The 15,620-nt window shown below is 32.9% G+C and overlaps 1 non-coding gene across 1 annotated transcript; it reads left to right on the top strand.

Annotated features, from left to right (window-relative positions):
* On the top strand, nt 1-72 carry TRNAM-CAU (transfer RNA methionine (anticodon CAU)). The gene has a single exon. It is a non-coding gene; the product is annotated as a tRNA-Met (tRNA).
* Nucleotides 73-15,620: the final 15,548 nt, after the last annotated feature.

Here is a 15,620-nt window from a genome sequence, read left to right as displayed (position 1 = left end):
ATCAGAGTGGCGCAGCGGAAGCGTGGTGGGCCCATAACCCACAGGTCCCAGGATCGAAACCTGGCTCTGATAGTTAGATAGCTTCCCAACACTTTTTTTTTTTTTTTTTTTTTCCCCTTTTCATTTTTTTAACCCTTTACCCATCTCATGCATTTAAAAGGATGTTAAAATCGAAGTTTCCTACCACGCTGTTGGAACTTAAAACCACCCTTAGGCAAAAACTTGCCTGGATTCATCGGCAAAATATGTACAAGACCTAAGCATTGATTCCTCCCCAAATGAATTTGAAATGACACTGGAGAAAGCCGGCAAAAATATCATGGATTATATTCAAAAGGTCCACAGAAAAAGTGCAGTCTGTATTTTAACATGTTCGATCTAAATCAACACCCTTGCATGAAACAATGAGGATTAGGCATGAAGAGTTCTTCATAAAACTGCAGTATATGCTATACTCTGAAGGTTTCCAATGCTAAAGCAAAATATTATAAAAGGAACAAATTATGCATGCCATACTACAGCAAAAAACTTATCAGAAAACATAAAACTTGGTCAGCATAAGGTGATAAAACATTCTCTCTCCATGTTTATTGTGTCAAATGGGAGGTGGGGGGTGTTAAGACTATGATAAAGTGCTGGATCCATAATTTGCAATGCAATCTTCTCACTACTGTAAAGATGCAACTCCATTTCGAACATAGCATGCAGCCTCTGCATGCAAACTGTATTGTTTCCTTTCGCAGTAGCCCTATAAACCATCAAGACTCGATTTTTTCACACTTAATATCATTCAGCCGTAACTTTGGCAACGAAGCCATAAACAAAACGATGCCAGATCCAATGATTTAGAGCATGTAGATGTTTCTGTATTCAAATTTATGAGCATTTTAGTGGCATCAGTGCACATGCAGAACTTGTCTACTAGGTGGGTGGGAGGGGAAAGGCACTAGGAAATAATAACTAAGAGTGCGTTTGGTTAGTCATTAAAAAAATATTTTTTTTATTTTTTGATTTTTAAAAAATAAAAATCAAAAAGCAATATTTAGTAACACCATGAAAAATAAAAAGTAAAAAATCAAAATCAAAATAATTACTTTATATGTAAAGAAAAAAATTTTTACTTTACAAAACTTGCTTTTCTGCTTTTTTTGCTTTTCTACGTCTAAAATGCCAAATCAAAAAGTAAAGAGCTCGAATCCTTCTCCCTTGTCGAGCTCTTCAACTCCCCACCTCCTTTTCCCTCCCTTTTGAACCTTTCTTCCTCGTTGAACTTTTCACCTGCCATCCCCAAATTTTGCTTTTTACTTTATAGCAACGTAGTTATCAAATATACTTTTTACTTTTTTGCTTTTACTCAATAGCAAAATTCAAAAAAAAAATAAAAAATATTTTAAAAAAATAAAAATCAAAAAGTGTAACCAAACGCACCCTAAATAAATAAAAATGAAAGTTGTATCAAAATATCAATAATAAAATACTAAAAAAAATATTGAAGTTGTGCTAGCTGTCCTTTTTGTACATTCCCGAGCCCTATCAACTATGCACATATTGTTGCTATTCTAAATTCCTAATGGATGCTCTTCATTTAAATCTATTCATACTTTAAAACTAAATATAAGAAAGAAATTAAATGCTAATTAAACTAAAAATGAATACATATTGCACCATAATTTTGCATTTCACCATAAATAAGGGTGCTTCTTATTTGCGACTGAAATTAAAATCAGAATGGATTGAAATAGAAATTAGAATAGTCATATCTATCAACGTGTTAGGTTCATAACCATAATCAAATTCGGAATCAAAATAAGATTTGAATACAGAGGGAGAGTGGGGATTGGATTTTGAATGATTAAGACATTTCTATTCCTTTGTAGAATCAAAATAGGAATGGAGACTCCCAATCAAACGGCTAGAATAGGAATTACTCATTTTTATTTCCATTTTAGAGTTCAACTCCCTCCAGCCAAACACACCCTAAGTACTATGACTTTGTGAAACCCATTACTTAAAAAGCATCTAAAATTACTAGAACAAATCACAAAAACAAGATGCATGTGATCAATAAAATTCAGGAAAAGAGAGAATAAGAATATAGTTGGATTTGTTTAACCAAAAGATAAACAGAATATGTCATTAGTCATCATAAAATGCATGTCTTAATATTCCAAATCCAGATTTTCAAGCTTACATATTTCAATGTTCAATCACTATGTGAAATAAATCAACTTGGATGATATTTGGGAATAGGGAAGGTGTGATATTCAATGGAAGCAAAAAAAGAGACATTGGAGGGGGAGAGAGAGAGCGAAAGAGATATAATAATGGGAGAGCTCTGCATAGGCCATATTCTTCCTTGTTTCTTCTCTTTACTTTCTTTCTTATTTTTAGGAGAGCGAGGAGAGCATTGTGAGTATTTAGAGAGATTTTAGGTGGGCAGTTTTATTAGAAACAATGGATTGGGAGTTAATTCTCATTATTTGTTCCCAATCAAAAAAAATTCTCATAATTTATTGATACAGGGAGAGGGTGAGAGAGAGGAACAAAAGAAAATGGAGAGATTTTAGGAGTAGTTTCAATGGAAATAATATATTCTCCTTTTCATCATTTCTTTATTTGCATAAACTTGACGAAATCCAATTGTCAAGACTCATATTTCAAAAGAGTGGTATTATTTGAAAAGTTCTAGAGAGTCATCTACTTTTTGGGCTAAATTTTTTTTGGATGCCCACCAACCCATAAGAAATTATTAGGTAGACTAGGTCCATCGTGAACGTCTAATAAAATCATTCTAGTATATATTATTATTACACATAAAAAGAAAAATGAAGAGAGAAAAGAGATTAAAAATTTTATCTTAGGTTTATGGTGAATCTGAACCACCTAATAATTTCTCCAACCCATGCTTTGATAAAGAACACATGATGCTTAACCTGACCATGGAGATGATCAATTAAGTAAATTTCCTAATAATGATGTCCATGGCTCTTATAATGCTATAAATAGCTATTTTGATGTCATTTTTAGAAAATGTCAGGACAATGAAATTACATATATGATCCACAAGGTAGTAATAACAAAAATAAAATATACATATAAAATAATATAAAAATAGTTTCATCACTAGTAATGCACTTTAGTATAACATCTATATGATATAGTCATGTCAATACACATTTAACTATGAATATATAAAAATTTTTACTAGGCTGTAAATCTTAGACCACCTATTTCTTTTTTTCCTTTCAACATTGCAGGATATTTAGTACTTGGCTATAGTTAGGATAATGGGTAAAAAAAGAAATAGATAGAGCATTATTGATATCAGTCAAATGATTGAATTTTGTAATTGTACAAGTTTTTTTGATTGTTATAAATTGAGATTAGTATTGTTCATCAATATTAAAGTTGTTACAAATTTACAAGCCTTGTATACTCTCTTGGGTCTTGTCCTAGAGAGTTTATAGCCATCTCACATGATTGACCTGGATAGTAGGTTAGGACATGATGCCAGCCTTCTCAAGAGACATCGACAAGAAGAAGAGGATAAAGATTCTTAATCAAATTGATAAGAATAGTATTGAATCGAATCGAAATCTACTTTTTTCTGTCTATTAGAAAATTTGTTTATTGATATTTTTTGAATGTATCTTTTTGCCCATCAGACTAGATGGTCTCTGAAATTGAAAGCAATGCAAGCTTGTTATACAGCGAGAGCAATATTTTCTACATATGTGTTTTTTGATTTGTTCCACTTCCTTCTTTTTAGCCTTTCTCCTTTTTTTCATTATTTTAAATCTTAGATTTTGGAGAATGAAAATTTATTGTTTAGCTTGATTTTGTTTAAAGACATTTTCTTTAAGTTTTTGTATTGGGGATGGCCATTTCCTCATATTTATTTTAAAGATTTGATTTTACTCCTATCTAACTCAAAATAATGATTTTTTTTTGTTTGTTTGGGGATGGGTGTTTTGCTTATATTTTTTTAAGATTTGATTTTTTTTTTGTTGCATGAAAAGGCATGATCATTTTGATTTTGGATCATGGGTGATGGTTGGATATTTGTAGTTGAACAAGAATTATGAGGCAGCAAATATGGACATCTCACTCGCTTCACCTCCTCTCTCATATAATGTCATCTCTTCTTCAAACTACTTAAAATAGTATTTATTTTTACATATATTGCAGTTTATTTATTTGCAAAATATATTTCACAAGAAATATTATCTCTTATTCAAAAATTAAGATTTAAAACTTTAAAATCTATATCCTTATAAGTCATTTTTTATGTTTATTTATTTTATCTTCATTGTGTCACCATGGTATCTTGCTTGCAAATGATTAAATGAATAAATCAATGTGTTAATTACCTTAATTAGTTAGTTAAATATAGAAATATTAGGCTTTTTATAGATCTTTTGAGGTACAACTAAAATCCATCTTATTTGCTTTTAGAAGTCCTATAGATTTCTTATGTGGTTAAGAGTGGGAGGAAGATGTGCCACAATTCCTGAAATAGGGGATACAAAAAATTATCTTTCATAAGAAATTAGATATCCTTATATTATTAGGATTTTGTGCTCAAAGAGTCCTTCAATTATTGTTTGGGTAGAGGACCGTGCTTATTTTGCTTCTTTTATGGCACGATGATCAAAGTTTGGACTGATCTAGGCCATTTGTAGTCTAAATTATTGTTAGTTTTATCTACTCCAAACTTTCGACCTTACTCTTTCTTCAACTCAAACCAATGCCAATTGTCTATGTTTTTCTCCATCTAATCTCTCCAATGATCCTTATAACTTACAGTAGCAGGCCAACATAGCTTTTCAATCTATGCTTGAGATATGAGGGGACACATATCAATTCAAGCAGTGAGAGAAGGAAGTAATTGTTTCAATCTACTTAAGTCTAACCTCTTGAAGAGGAAAAAAATAAGAGAATTGCAAAAGTAAGGCTGTAAATTTATTTTCTTTCATTAATTTAAAAATCAAACTAATTACAATCTTCATATTTATAGTATTGAGGTTTCTTCTAAAATCCCAATTTGATCCCTCTTCTAATTAAAGAGGTTACAAGTCTTCTAAAATAGCCATAACTTATGAAAATAATTACAAAAAAACTCAAATATCTTGGAAGCTAGATGTTGACTTCTGTATCAACTTTGTCTTCTATCATATATAGCCTAATTTCTCCTGAAATGGAAAATACAACTCAGTTAAAAATTTTTAAAATTTTGTTTGATCGAACATGTCGATGCCTAAATGGCCTCAAAATAGGCATGCTTGGAGCTTGAGAGTCTATTCTTAATGATGATCTTGTTCAAGGCATAATTGTTGATGCATATCCACTAATCACCATGAGGGTTTGGCCCTCGAACCATAGGCAACCCACATGATGAATTGCATGATTTTATCACTCTCTGCTTGAGCAACTCAATAATTTATCTCTTGATCTCATCATTGTTTGTGATTGAGTTGCAATAGAGGCCTAGGTTAGGCAAGGGTGCATCTCTAACTAGTTGCATCTCATCCTCTATAGCTCTTCAAGGTGATAGCCCCTTTATCTCTTGAAATAAATTTAGAAATTTTTTGGTAGCTGAGTAATCTCAACTTTCTAATTAAAATTCACCGTCTCTATTAGAAGACTCAATCTCTCCTGAATGACATGGCCTTTTTTTAATATCAATAATATGAATTTTTTGCGGGTATTGACTAGCATCTTCACCTGCACAACAATCAAAAAGTCAATTTATTTTTATGTCATGGTAGTCTTAGTCAAAAACTCTTTCCTATCTTTTATAAATCAATACTCATGCATCAACTTTAGAAGATCACATCCTCATCTCATAGATAGGGGCTCCCAAGGATCATCCGATATGAATAGAGGAAAATTAGTTCAAATATTACCTCTTCAATATACCCCTTAGTTGTATAAATTTGAGAAGGTATGTTGTTTGGTGCCTTTCAACTTGACATCCTTTTTTATCTAGCCAAAATGGTAGAGACATAAATATAGGGAAGTTTGTAGCACCAATTTTTCAATCAGGATTCAAAGAGGAGGTTTTTCAGTTACCAAGGTCTATGATCACATCAATGGTACTCTACTTCACTTAAATCTTTAACCAGAAAAGATCCCATCTGGCTTCTATGTCTACTTAAGTTGCTGCCTCAAGGTTTCTCACTATCAAGCTTAAGTAACTCCTCAACCTTGGTCACATGAAGTATCACCTTTCTTTCTTCTTGGGATCTTGCTTTGGCTATTTTTTTTAGGCTATTACTTGGGTTGAAGCTTTTAGTATTTCTCTTTTATATATCCAACAATCTTACAATGATCATAGTAGTTTTTTTAAGTCATATTGGCTTTGTTCTTGTTCTGCTTCTGTTTTATCTCAATTTGCTATTACTTTTGTCATGGTTCTTCGATTTTTTAGCCATCTTACCATCCCATGGCTTGTTATTCTCTTTAATCCTTATGGCCTTTATGTTAGTTTCACAGATGTCATTAACTTTAAATGCTTTAGTTCCTTAATTTCTAATATTCTCATGAAGTCTTTGATGTACTTTATGAAGATTGCATAATCATTAATGGAAATCCCCAAAGAGACGCTTATTTATAGAACTTAGTGATATATCCTAGAAAGATTATATTTTTGTCAAAGGTACTACCACTTAATCTACTAATTATTTTTTCATGGTTGATTGGGCCAATTTCTTTCTTTTTTCTTTTAATCAAGATTTTGAAATTTTGTCCATGATAGATTACAAAAATTATTACTTCTCATATAAGAATTCTATCAAATAAGAGTATGACTGAAAAGCTTCAACAGGACAAAACTACTTTTTGGAATTGGTAGAACCATATATCATGGAATAGTTCTTTAGTTGATCCAAATACTTACTCAATTTTTTAGTATTGATGGCTTTATCATACATAGGAATCTTGATTCAAGCTTTAACTTTGAAAGATTGAATAGATGGATTTTGAGTACTCATGTATTGATCCATTTTTTGTTAGATGATGGATCATCATCTCTTGATGTTTGAAAAAAACTTCACGATGAGCTGCTCGTGCTTGAATTGTAGGTGTTAGTTGAAAAACAAGCTTGATAAGTTTTGGGATCTTCTCTTCTAGTTAAGGCATCCCTTTGCATCATCTATCAAGATAGATATAATAAGCTTTCTCGTCCCTATTCTTTGATGTACTTTAAGCATCAAAAGCTATTCTAACTTTATCGCTTATAGGTTTGGACCATAGATTAGAGCCCCCATTAATTAGAAGATGATGCTTCGATACCAGCTTGGTCTAATTAAAGAGAGAAAGAAATAATTCCTTTAGTCCACACAACTCTGATCGTCCAAATAGAATAATTAAAAACAATCAAATTTATGATAATAGGTTCCTAAGCTCCTCCTTTTTTTATTAGTTGAATAATAAAATTGATTACAATATCTTTATTTATACTAGCGAACTTCACTCTACAAATTCTAAGTTGGGTTTGTCTTTTAATTAAAAGATGTTACAATATTTCTAAAATAGCCATTATTTGTGAAAATAATTACAAAAAAGCAAAAATTTTGTAAAGCCGGATCTTGATTTTTGTATGAACTTAGTCTCACATCATGCCTTTCAGTTCCTCATGGATTGGAAGATTGACGTAGTTTAAAAGTATTCAAAATAGTAAATTTTGATTTAGTCAAGCATTTTGGAGGTCTAAATGACATCAAAATGAGATTATTCGAAGCTTTATGAGTATACTGGTAGGTTGCAACATTGTAGATATCAAAAGTTATCCAATTTCAAGAAAAAACATATCCCAAATAGACTTCATATGTAAAAATTATGTTCTCCTAAAGTTTTATTATACAACTAGTTTATAACCCTGTCCAATACACGGGATGCAATCAAATCTCAAAAATATATATCCTAGAGCATCTGCATGAAGGAGATAAGCTAAATTAGATGGAAGAAGTGAAAGCCCTTCAAAGTCCCCATCTTCTTGTATTCCCTCATTAACTAACTATTCAGCTAATTGGTTTACTTGTCTAAAAATATTAGTTGCCTTGAAAGCAAGTATATTTTGCCTGATCTACCAAATATCTTTAAGGGCATTTTATGAAGCATAGTTCCCCCATAGGCCGGCCTCTTAGCTCTACATATGAAATTGAACACATGGGTTTAGTCTTGTATGTAACATGAATTAACCATCCTAAATAATCCCTTATCACAATCGTGCTATTGATTTGAATTCCTCACCATTCCATGAAAATTTACCTTCAAAACTCCAAGGGGTGGGAAAAATCAATGAACCTAGATGGCGTGATTAATTGAGTAGTCCTGAGGAATAGTACTTTCTGAGTATCTTACTGTTGTAAGAAAGGGTTCTCTAATTCTAGACGACAGAGATTCCCTAGCAAGAATAGTAGCTTCATGCAAAACCATATGAGTAGTTTTATGTTTATGTTGGAACATTCTAATTTTAGCTGTATTATAATATCCAACCCAAGTACATAATTAAAGCAATCTCCTCTGAACAGTGAGATATGGTGACATAATGAACAATATCCTCAACAGAATTGCTTGTTAGATTCAAATTTACTTGGTCTTTCTGGCTATCTCCTTATGCTTGCTGCTTCTGATCTAGTCGTCAAGTTCTATATGATTGATTATATGTCTTTGAATATGAATATCTAAAAATCAGATAGAATGCATTGGTCACAACATGACGAATTGATCGACCTTTATGAAGATTATACATTTTTCTGAGTAGGATCAAAGATGAATCCTTTCAATCAAAAACCCCCAACCCTATAAAGTATCATGCTTCTACCAAGATTAAGCTCTCACAGCCTCAAGGAACCAACTCACACCATTATAACTCACACAAAATCTTATATACCTAAGATAAAACCCAATCGAAACCTAAGAAACCCTTCTAATCTCTCTCAAGTGCTCTCCTTTCCGAAGATCTTTGAAAAAGATAATGAAATGAAAAGAAAAAGAAGTGAAAAGATAAAAAAATGCTCATAAAAAGGTATTATCCTTAAATTTTTTTTGTCTTTTCTTTGTTTTCGTTGATTTTTTCTATGTTTTTCCTCTATTTTTTCTATCCTCAAGAGTCCCAACCAGGGGGCAGGCTTGGAGCGTATCAGGATGGTTAGGATATTTTATATTTGGTTGTAATTGGTTGTAACTCCGCAAATCATATTTAGTTGTATTTGGTTGCAACTTTATGTGAACAGTTGTAGTTTATTGTAATCTCTCTTGTATGTCTACATATAATGAATCTATATATATTATATATAGAACAATCCACCACATAAATTATGTGTGAAAAATTATCCCAACCAATTACTTTAACTTGGTATCAGAGTGGGTCATATCCTCCTTTCCATCATTTCTTTTTTTTTTCTTTCTTTACGATGGCTTCTTCCATTACTTCCTCTTCCTCTAATTCATCTGCTTCTTCAGCCATGAATGCTTCACCCATTCTTACATCTCTTGGTCAAGTTCACCACTTCTTATCTTTAAAACTCACATCGATCCATTATCTATTACAGAAAATACGGTTTGTTCCACTTTTACGTAGCTTTGATCTACTAGGGTTGGTTGATGGTGTTGATGTTTGCCCCTTCTCTACTACTACCTCGGATGAACCAAATCCACTTCATGCTACATGGATATGTAAGGATCAATATCTCATGAGTTGGATCATTATCTCTCTCTCTCTGAAGAGGTACTGGCTCATGTTGTTAGTATTACTTCCTCCTTGGATGTTTGGATGACTCTTTATCAAGCTTTTGGGTCACCATCACACACCCACATCCTTCAACTTATGTTACAACCCCACAATCTTAAGAAAGGTGATATACTGTTTTCATCCTTTCTTCATCAAGTGAAGTACATTGCCGATGAGTTAGTGGCTGCCAGTTACCTTCTTTCTTTAATCAATTTTAATGCAATCATCTTCAACAATCTTGGATCCGACTTCAATGAAATGGTGTCTACATTTGCAGCTCATGCTACTCCAGTTTCTTACTCTGAGTTGCACAGTCTCCTCATCAGTCATGAAATATATCTTTCCACTCAACAAGTTGTTGCCACTGCTGCCTTAATTCTAAGTGCTAACTTAGTGCACTCTTCATCTAACAGTGGCTGTGCCTCATGCAACAACAATAACAATTATCTGAAAGAAGAGTGCCCTATAAGTCAATCATAAGTGTGTTGCGATAGAATTTTTTTTTATAATTTTTTAACTTATGTAATGATATTTATTATTTGAAGTATTGATTCATCATATTAACTGCATCTTATTATGTCTAAGATTATGATGAACCCCAAAGATTAGGACAATGATTTTAGGAGACATGAATGGATTATTTTAGTGAGATCTAAAATCTTAAAATCTTAATCTTAAATATTTCTGATCGTAGGAATATTAAGTCGAAGATCAATATTTTGGATAGACTGACACATCCTATACTCGATAGAGAGGGGGGTAGATCTCACTAGTCACTTGTGTGGGACACTAATACAAAGATGTGGGTACTCATTTGAAAAATGAGTCCACTGAATTGACTCGATAAAAGAGAATATCTTATGGAAGCCTTACTTGCATGTTAAAGATGGTTCTCTAAGTGAAAGTTGTGCAAGTGATCCTTAGACCTGAGACCACCATAAAATCTTGTGCACATAAACTCATATTTTGGTTCATATCCAGGCATGTCATTAAGATATGTACGGAGTGTTTTAGATATGGTGGAGTGTATATGAAGGTTGTGAGTAGGTCAACATGGAATCGATCGCTCCTAGTAAGAGGAGATCGCATCCTGTGTATTCTCATTCGTAGATGACTCAGAAAAAATCTTTTGGCCAAAAGTAGGAAGGAGATTAGAAAAAGTTTCTAACACTTTTTTCACTAAAGTTATTATTGATTAATTGAGAATCGATATGAATATGTGTTTGAGTTTGACATGATTCCATACTCATGAACATATTCAGGGTGCTGGGATGATCGAAGGATTGTATTGCACGATAACTTATCACTGAAGGATATATTTGATATTTTTATTAAATTTTTATATCTTCTGGATAGTCATGATACATTGCTAGATATCAATCTTGACTTATAGATTTTTGATTGAATTAAAGAGTTTAATTCGAATGCCAATTAGAAAGAGTTCTAATTACTGAAATCGGGTTAGCTTGATTGGATCTAAATTGGTTACATTAAATTCTAATCAAATTAGATCAACTTGAATCCAAACCTATTTTCAGCTAGATGTGGAATTCAATGAGTCACACACATATAAAAATTAATCAAGGACCCTTTTGAAAAAGATTGATTGGAAGTTTGGATTCAATCAGGATTCTGGTAAGCATGCTAGCACGTATGGAATCCCTAGCTCTTTTAGAGATCAATTTGATCTCATGCCTTGCTCATTTGCTAGCCCAACTTGGTGGGCATTTGGGTCAGATCAAGCCACCTAGAAGCAGCTAAAAAGAGGTACCATATCTAATGTACATGCCAAATAACTAAAAGTCCAACTTAAGAAGGACTCTTGGCGCTAATATGCAGAATGCATGCGTGCTTTATTTGTGGCCTGGAGAAGGACTAAGAATCCTTCTGTTTTGGGCCTCTATTTTTTATGACAAGTAGATTAGATGATGAGCCACCTAGCACATCTTTTGAAGTATAAAAAATCTATTATATTGTGCATGAAAAAATTGCTTGAATCTTTGCTGTGCATGTGACAGTTTTTTCTGGACACGCGAAGGGACGCGTAGACTCCTTCTGTTTAGGGAGTCTTAAGTGACTATCTATCTGATAATTTTTGTGATAAGGATTAATTTTAAGTGTTGATCATTTAGAAAAAATTTAAAAAATTATTAGATTAAGAAAGATTGCTTTTCACATCCTTTTCTGGGTGTGCGCGCACACGACAGGGAGAAGGTGCTTGCACGTCTCTTTGGTGAAGAATCCTTCTCATATATGAAATCTTATCCAAATAATGTGTCATTTGGTGATAGTTTTCTTATTTAGACAAAGGTTTATGTAGTAAAATTTCACACTAATTTGATGTGTGAAGAGATGTGAAAAGTATCTTGTTTTAGGCGTGCGCGCGTGAGAAGGCAGGAATCGACGTATCACCCCCTGAAGAGTCCTCCTGTTTAAGGACTCTCAGATAAGTGATATGAGGATTTGATATACCTTTCCAGATGAGGCATGCCTTCTCTGTTAGTGCCCCATTTGGTGCTATAAATAGAAGATGGTAGATGGGGTAATCATTCAATTCTTACATCCCTTATCCACTCACTCTCTCCCTCTCTTACAACTCTAGGTTTTAGGACAAGGCTTGTTCTTTTAAGACAAGCCTAATCTTAATAGCTCTAAGGGTTTAAGAGGTCTAGAAAAAGGTGGTCAAGTCTAGTGGATAATTCAGAAAGGTTCAGACTCAGATCTGGAGGAAGATCTGATCGATTGGTGGCTGGTTGAGTTCTAAGGGCTAGAACTCTTGAAGCAAGGTGAAGAAGGAGTGCTGTCCTTGGTTCAATTTTTGTGTGAATCACCATTGAAGGGTGGATACTTGGATGCCTTGTAAAAATTAGATTAGCATTACAGGTATTCTTCTGATCCAAGTTTATTTTATTATACTTTGATTGATATAGTCAAGAGTTTCTGGGTATTAGGGTTTTTAGTACATTGGGTATTTTTAATAAAAATTTTAAACACCTAATCCTTCCACTGCACCATCAAAATTTAATAGTGGTATCAGAGCTTACCTTGATCTATATAATCAAAGATTAAAATATTGTCTTGATTGTGATCAAACATAAAATTTTGGTTTGGTTCAAGTCGGCTCAAGGGTTGAACCCGATTGAACATCTAAATCCTAGTATATCTTAGAGATATATTTTAAATATAAAATACATGATATATATGTAAAATTTTTTAGTAGCTTAGTACTCTAATTGAAATTCATCATTAGGCCATTCGATCATAAGAGCAAGTAGGGTTCAGAGACCCTCTCTTCCTATTCAATAGGGTACTCTTATGGTATATAGGGGTACCACTGTGATGTCCTAAGAAGAAGAACTGCGAAAAAAATATTTTGTATTCATGCATGTTATTAGAACTTTATGCATATGTGATATGCTTGAGATGCTTAGTTATAATCATATTGAATGATTATGATTTCATATCTTAGAGATATAAATAGATGCCATGATTAGTTGTTATGATTATTAAGATATAACTATAATAGTGCATCATTATGATTGAATTAGGATGTGCTTGAGACCATTAAAGTCCTCATAAAAATTATATTAAGTTACAGTGTTATGAATCAGTAGTTGACCTATTTCTTGAATCGATTAATCAATTGGTGTCTAAGGAGTACTTCAAATGCGGTAGTTATTTAATTGGTTCCATTGCTGGTCTGGCTAATTTTATTGATGTTTAAGAAAAACAACGGGGGGACCCCATCAATCTTAATACTTTTCTGATCAATTGGATTTGTTCGAATCTTGAATGAAGGTAGCTCAGTATTTAGAACACTACATATGTCTTTCTTTATGCCTAGTCAATATCCTGTCAAAAACCATAGTAGGTTTGTTATGATATCCACAAGACTTGCTATGGAGATTGATGTGGGTTTGTCTTGGTGCATATTATATGCTTTACGATATATTTGGATATGTTGCTTTGTTGTGATATCCACAAGGGCAGCATTTTTCAGATATGACTGTATAGAAATGAAGGGTTTGACTTAACTAAAAATATTATAGTTTGTTGTGATATCCACAAGGCTATGAGTATTTTTAGAGGCAGGTTATATTGAGAGTTGCATGAGATGCAATTGGATAGATTTTTCTACCTTTGAACTCATTGAGATTTGTTGTGATATCCACAAGGCTTCATTGAGGGATTAGGGTCTCAACCCTATTAAGAAATTAGATTAGGATTTCTCGTTTACCATAGGAGCGGGCTATGATATCCGATAAAATAATGGGAGACATAACTAGTTTAAAAGTCTTCATCTAGTTATGCATGTCAAACATGAGTGGTCTGCTTATACTATTGTTCTTTATTTATGTAGATTTAAGTTTGCATTATGGCTTCTTTATTTTCACTGTATAACACCATAAATAAAAATATGTTGACCGATCCCAACTATATGGATGGGTTGAGGAACTTGCAAGTTAGGTTCATATTTGAGAAGAACTCCAATGTTCTGGATATTTTTGAACTTGGGATGGTCAGTAATAATGAGAATGCAAAAGATGTCCATATGGATATTAACTATTTATTTTATGGCAAGTTTGGACATTAGGAGTATAATTGCAAGAATAATCTTGCAAGTTTAAAGCAGGGTGCAAGTATAGCACCAAAAGGTGTGTATATGATACAAATCTATTTTTTATTTAGTGGCTCAGACTCTAATACTTGGGTATTAGATATTGCCTGTAGATCGCATATTTGTAATTCATTACAACGACTACAGAATATCAAAGGTCTGAAAAGAGGTGACCTCGAGCTATATAGCACAAGTGGAGAGTTCATTAGCGTGGAGGCTATGGAAACCTGTATACTTGATTTACATTCAGACAAAATTTAGTATTAAAAGACTGTTATTACATGTCAAAGGTCATTAGAAATATTATTTCTATACCTTTGTTATTAAAACAAGGTTATAAAATAAGGCTAATGGGAAATGGATGCTCCATTTTCTTTTCTAATAACTTTTAGGGCAGTAGTTATATTGATAAAAATCTTTTAATTCTTGCACTCAATGAAAATATTTTTTATATTGAAAGAAATATGAAAAGAAAGAGAGAAGATGTGAATATCACATATCTCTGGCTTTACCGTCTTGGTCATATTAGTGAGTCAAGGATAAACAAGTTATACAAAGAGAAATTGTTTGACCCGTATGATTATGAATCATTCAAAACTTATGAATCTTGTCTCACGGATAAGATGACCAAGACTCTATTTTCTGGACATAGAAAGAGGGCAAGTGAGTTGTTAGCCCTAGTACATACGAATGTATGTGGACCAATGATAACTCAGGCTAGAGGTAGATACTCCTATTTTATTATCTTTACAGATGATATATCAAGGTTCGGGTATGTGTATCTTATGAAACATAAATCTGAAGCCTTTGATAAGTTCAAAGAGTATCAATGTATGGTTGAGAAATAAACTGAAAAAAGTATCAAGATTCTTCGATCTGATCGAGGAGAAGAATACTTATCCAATGAATTTCTTGATCATCTTAAAAGTAAAGATATTTTCTCTCAATGGACCCTTCCTTATACACCTCAGTTAAATAGTGTAGTAGAAAAGAGGAATCGCACTTTAATGGATATGGTGCGGTCCATGATGTGCTTCACTGATCTCCTAATATCTTTTTAGGGATATGTCCTAGAGACTGCCGCATACATATTAAATAGAGTACTTTCAAAGTCTGTTGCAAGCACACCATATGAGATATGGAAGGGAAGAAAGCCTAATCTTAAACATCTTAAGATTTGGTGCTGTTCAGCTTATGTCAAAAATATTTTTAGACACAAGCTTAGTGCTAGATCAGAAAGTGTAGGTTTGTAGGGTATCCTAAAGA

This window comes from Elaeis guineensis, chromosome 15 (genome assembly GCF_000442705.2).
Source record: "Elaeis guineensis isolate ETL-2024a chromosome 15, EG11, whole genome shotgun sequence".
In the NCBI taxonomy this organism is placed as follows: domain Eukaryota; kingdom Viridiplantae; phylum Streptophyta; class Magnoliopsida; order Arecales; family Arecaceae; genus Elaeis; species Elaeis guineensis.
The sequence above is the reverse complement of the archived record's forward strand: the minus strand, read 5'-3'. Positions and strand labels throughout refer to the sequence as shown.